The 6,228-nt window shown below is 38.2% G+C and overlaps 1 long non-coding RNA gene across 1 annotated transcript; it reads left to right on the forward strand.

Annotated features, from left to right (window-relative positions):
- The first annotated feature begins 3,898 nt into the window (after window positions 1-3,898).
- On the forward strand, window positions 3,899-5,595 carry LOC125297152. The gene is made up of 3 exons (XR_007193961.1): window positions 3,899-4,185; window positions 4,978-5,083; window positions 5,328-5,595. It is a non-coding gene; the product is annotated as an uncharacterized LOC125297152 (long non-coding RNA).
- The last annotated feature ends 633 nt before the right edge of the window (window positions 5,596-6,228 follow it).

The raw sequence follows: 6,228 nt of genomic DNA on the forward strand, positions 1-6,228 counted from the left end.
TTCATCTAACAACACCACTGGCATCTTCTTTGACTATCAGACCCCAAACAGCAATACATTGAACTACAAAGATGTTATAGTAATGGTGTTCAGTTCATCATAATCTTTATGACATTATGTAATTTGCCGTCCGTCTCCCATCTTTTTGCCGTCCAGCATGGAGCCGTCACGTGACTTAAGTCATGTGTCTGCAAGGGGTGAATATGCAAGTGCCAAAGTGCCATGACACACTGCCAAAACTTAATGAATGAGATTCTGTGCCAGGGAATTGTTCTCATGCTGAGTTTATCTCTCTCTTTCTATCTTTCTCTCTCACAAACACACACACAGACTCTCTCTCTCTCTTTTACACACACACACACACACACACAGCAAGAAGCTAGCCAGCTGTACTGGTTCTAAGAGGAATTCATATATGAGGAATTCAGATATTCCCACAGTGAAAAAACACTCAAAAAACACTGTATATCAAATTGTACTGTTAGGAGTACAAAAGCTTGTCACTGGGACAGTACCCTCAAGGGTAAATACACTATTTAGAAAACATATTTGGACATCTGTCATTATACACTGGAACTTGAATGACATCCCATTCTTAATCCATAGGTATTACTGTAATATGGAGTTGCAGCTGTAACGGGAAGACCAACACCATATTAATAACTATGGACTTAGACTGGGATGTATAAATTAATCTGGGTGTAATGGCAGACATTCAAATAATTTTGTCCTTATAGTGTATATGTACCCTTATAGTGTGTACCTTTTCTGCTGGAGAAATGGTAAAAATTCGTTGTTTTAAGGGTACTACCTCTGACAAAATATATTGTACCTTAAACTGTAGCCTGGTAATACCAGACTCACTATTTTGTTCCACTTTGTGAAGAGTCTGAACTCTCATGATTGGGAAACGTTTCCCACTCTACAGCATCAGAATGAACGTAGACTTTGTGTTAACTTTATCATTGGTCCAGCCTAACCAATCATATCGATCAGGGATTCCGTACATTTACATCCTATTCGCCTCATTTTTACAAACTGACAATAAACCGCATCAATTTCGAAACTATGCATGATCATCCCCTCTCATCGCTAATTGGCATGTCACCCTTTGTGTCTGAGGGAGACATTAGTGTATTATCGTGTGCAACACTTGTATATCATTGAGAGAAAAACATTCATACAATTACCGGTACAATAATTTTTCATTAACTCATGCCAAACATATAGATTTTTTTTTTAAATAGGAAAGTTGTGAAGTTCTGCTGTTTTGATTTTGCAATGACACTCATCCTCTTTGAGGACGTGGAAAAACAAGTTTGTGGTTTAATTCAGGCAAGAGTTTTGCAATTCTTTTGCATGTGTACATGCGAAACTTCAACATGTGTGTGGGACCCTAAGACTGCTAAGCATTGTCCTATTGTATATGGAGGCTAAGGTTTTGGAGGATTTTGTTCTTATTAGACTTGTTTGTTTAATCTTGATCAAACATGATAAATATCTATTTCTTTTTATCCCTCGATCACTTTGACTCAGAGCTTTTTGGGTTACATAGGTTTACATACCAATGTGCACAATCAAGACCAACCAGTTTGCATCAGATATATCTCCTCCCATTTCATGGTATAAAATCTCATCTCAGTATTTGTGATGAACCAGTTGCCAATTTCTGGTGTTGCATGTCAGACAAGAGTTTGCACAGCCACATTCCTTTGACTCCTCTGTCAATCACAGACTTAGGATTTTGAACAAGGTAAGTTTCAGTGGCAGAGACGTAAATGCCTGATATAATTGTCAACTATGTATCATAGGTTAGTTTTATAGTGTTCAACTACATGCAGGCATTCTTAGTTATCAGATATGCAGAGTATGCTTTGATGCAATAATGTATAGCAGTCATTGACCAATGATACTGATCCCATGATTTTCTCATTAGCTGGTCTGCAGACATGGCTGTGGTGATCAGGTATGTTACAGCCAGCAGAAATATATTTTTCTTATGATGTTGTACTATGTGTTCAGTGCAAAGCCTGAGACAGATAAAAAACAGTAAAATGCCTTTATAAATTATCATTATTATTATTAAATTATTATTATTATTAGTAGTAGTAGTAGTAGTAGTTACACTTCGGTGTGGAGAGGGTCCCCACAGACAAATCAAGTATTGTAAACTTTGTAAGTTATAATGAGGACTATTTATGAAGTCAGTGCATTATTTCAATTTGTCTTATGATCACCATCATCTTCAGGAGAAAGTGGCAACTTTATAAGATTAAAATTCTGACCTCCAAAACTTTTATTTAAGAGATGACCTCAGCCCGCCTGAGATGCATTTCATTAAGGAAAGACCAAGCGTAATACAGGATGCTCTGCGCAGACATAAGATTCACTGTCCTGAGGTGAGCTAACCTGCACGTTTGCATTCATCAGTATTCAGATTAATCAGCAGGGTCTTTATTAAAGGAATGACACACCAACGTTTTGGGCATTTATTTGACGTCACCCCCAGAGTTAATATGATACATACCTTACTTCTCTGTGTGTGCAGTAACTCAGTCTGACCAAAAAGTGACATATACAAATGCCGATGTAAAATCAGATTTCGAAGCATTTTCATACTCATTCATCTCATTCAGGTGAAGTACCGCTGTTTGGGCTGAGTGATTTGCACACAGTACCTGAAAAGTCCCAGTGTTACTTCTGCAAATTCCTAGTAGCAGTACTTTGCCTGAATGAGAATATAGCTCCAAGTACGTATATGCTTAGAAAACCACTGTCTTATTTTACACATACGTTAAAATGACAAAATGATAAAATGATACTTTGTGTCACTTCTGGGAGCTATAGGTTATTTCCCAAAATGTTGGTGTATTCCTTTAAGTCTTGAGAATATCGTCAAGATAAAAGCAAAATAGTATTTCTGTCCAAAATATAAAATCTTTGAGACCAATCATAATAATGTTATTACAAGAGAATCATAAAAAAAATTATAATAATACTGCTCCAATACTGTTTGTGTTCCTTCCCAGAAGGATGTTCCTCGTGTGGTACTGTTGGGTTCTGGGGGTGGCCAAAGGGCCTACATCGGCTTCCTTGGTGTTATGCGGCAGTTGGGAAAAGAAGATCTCCTAGACTGCATGCTCTATGTGGCCAGAGTCTCTGGATCCACGTGGTCAGTATCTGTTTATGATATTTGACAAATGCTTTTCTCGAAAAACATTACATGAAAATTAAAAAAGTAAAGCACTATGCATATATGATATATAAAATAAGCATGACAACATCATACTACAAGATTGCAGTAAAGGAGCCAAATATATTCTCTGTTCCTCTAAAGCAGCGTTTCTCAAACTTTTTCAGACGAAGGACCACTTAACTAACCAATAAAAAAGAAACGCACGGACCATCTAGCTAAAAAAAAAGATTAGACCTACTTCAACAGTAGGCTATATTAGCCTACACAATAGGCCTACTCACTGAACCACCTTGCTTATTGTCTTTGCACTTTGCTTATTGTGTAAGAGGATTCATATAATTTAAACTGGCATATCTTACATAGACAGTGTTGCAGAACTGTTTGGATTTACATACAAGTTGGTTCAATATTGCAAACAACTCATCTATATTATATTTTATAGCTTGCGGACCACCAATGGTCCCCGGACCACACTTTGAGAAACACTGCTCTAAAGTACACATTCAGAAGTTTCTTTTAGTGACAAAATCTCAAGCTTGTCTGCATCTTTATGAAGAAATGTCCCGACCCCAAGTGCTTAGGATTGTTTCAGTACCCTTATGAAGTCATAAAGGGCAGCAGTTTGAGGCAGAATACTGAAGCTGTGATTGGTCTACAATCACAATCTACAATAGCATTGCAATAGTGTGCCTTGTGCTGACTTTGACCTGAAATTGCAACTATTTTTTGCCTTTTTGCTGTGTTATGTCCACTATCTACTCTATGTGAATACCTGTTTGTTGGTTACAGGTGCATGTCCTCATTGTATCAAGACCCACAGTGGTCACAGCATGCAGAGGAGGCTGCAAATAAAGCACTTTTGAGCATGTCTGAGGGGGAGGGTGTCATTCCATGATGGCGTCGAGTGGATGAAGCAGAGATATGCAGAAGAATATTTTTCCCTCTCTGATGTGTGGGGGGTGATTACATGCTGGATAAAGGGTGTATCTGTGAGTAGACATACTAGATTTTATTTGTTTTAAATTATCCTACATTCAGTCAAAAATTACACTGAAAGCACCTGGGTATAAAGGCTTTATTGCTACAATTAGGTAATTAACCACAATTAGGCTTCTCTGCTGTTGTTTGTGTTGATTTGTTTTTAGAAATACATATATTTAAGTAACTAATTCAAGCAGATATGTCTTACTTATTCGGTAATATCCATTTCAGTGCAATGAGTGTTTTGGGGGACAGTTGTTACATTTGAGTTCCAATCAATGTGTGTCACAATTGTCCCCAGCCAACCATCTGCAATATTTGATCAAATCAAATAATCAAAATTTCACACAAAAGGAGCAGCTGGAAATTATACTACCGTCTGGTAGTGAGCTCACTGCTCTGAGTGTAGCTTATGTGCCCCCGGATGGGTGAAATGCAGAGAACAAATTTCTAGTAGAAACTTCCTACATGACCATACAGTTTAACTTAAGTTGACAAGGTAATATTATGATTTAATAAAAATAGCAGGCTATTGCACAATTGGTATTAAGCAATTCCTGATTCTCCGAGTCAGGGGAGAGCAAAGTTGCAAGGCTGTTTCTCTACTGGATGTAGGGTGCGGCTGGGAAGGCAACTATTTTCCCTGTTACAAGTTAGTTTACCGTCAAAATGACGTCAAAGCTGTTACATTAAGGTAAAAATACTTGGAACTTGGAAATGGAACATTGATGTTGTGATATCTTAGATATGCCATAAATATAAAATGTAAATAGCAAATGGCATTAATTTTCCCCTGATAGCTGGAGACCAGGCCTTTTATGGATGACAAAGATGAAAATGGGACCAATCCTTACCCACTCTACAGTGCAATGGAAAAACATTGCTTTCACAAGGAACAGCGAAAAGGTGCAATACTGTAAAACACACATAATATATCTGAGAGATTTGTATTTTTTAAATTATGGGATTGTGTTTGAACCCCAATGTAAAATAAATAAGGTTATGGATGCATTTTGTTAGTTCTCAATATAATAATAAAATCAGTAAATTGCACGTCACACGAAACGAATCACACCCAGCTATTCACCTTGCCGGTTTCTGCTCCTGCCTGGACAGTTTACTAAACTTCAAAGCTCTTCTCCTTGAACAGAAATGGGGTTTGAGTTTAGCCCCCATGAAGTTGGCTTCCTAGAGCCTGGACATCACTGCTGAAGAAGGACTTTGAGGGAGGGACATTGAAACCTGTGCAGCCTGTGCAGAGGAAGCCAATGGACATGGTTGAACTGCAAGGTTATCTTTTGCTATTAACACCCCAATGCAATAGCTCGACACAATAAATGCTGATGTTCTAATCCAGCACTACCGGTTGTACCACACTCCCCAGAAAGAGGAAGAACTCTGCTGAAATGTGATGCATATTATAATTGGTGGTTTCACTGGTATGTCAATGTTACCTCATAAGATTTCAGTGTGTGTGTATTCTGTACCTGATTGTGTCACACTGGCCTTCTTGGGGATGGGGAGGTTTTTTTGTTGGGGAGCATGGGTTACTGTAACCTGACTCCGCCAGATGGATTGCTTCGTATTCTGCTTCTGGGAACTTTCCGTTGGAGAATGTTTGGGAAGGGGCACAAATATTGGTTAGCTGATTGGATAAACAATCTGTCTATCACCACCTATGTTGGTGATAGACGGGCCAAATCAACCAATCAGATCAACCAATCAACGAAGCGTTCTTCTAATGCCATATTTTAACATACAAGTTAGGTAAGTAGCGTTAACGCTTTTAAACTTACCATTTGTATGTGACATGAACCTCATCAAGTTTTCATGGTAGGCTACACTTCTGAAGAAAGCATATTCCTTCTCGTTAAGTAACTAAGATTCAGGGCTACCAAACACTAACTGGAATTGGCATTGGGTGTGTTCAAAACGGATAAAGCTGCCTTTTAAAATATCTAACTGGGGAGCAAGGCAGCAAGTGCGGTTCGAAACCGAAAAAACAAATTCTGCTGCCTTTTAAGATATCTTAGAATTCCCAAATAACGGTC

This window comes from Alosa alosa, chromosome 7, assembly GCF_017589495.1.
Source record: "Alosa alosa isolate M-15738 ecotype Scorff River chromosome 7, AALO_Geno_1.1, whole genome shotgun sequence".
In the NCBI taxonomy this organism is placed as follows: domain Eukaryota; kingdom Metazoa; phylum Chordata; class Actinopteri; order Clupeiformes; family Clupeidae; genus Alosa; species Alosa alosa.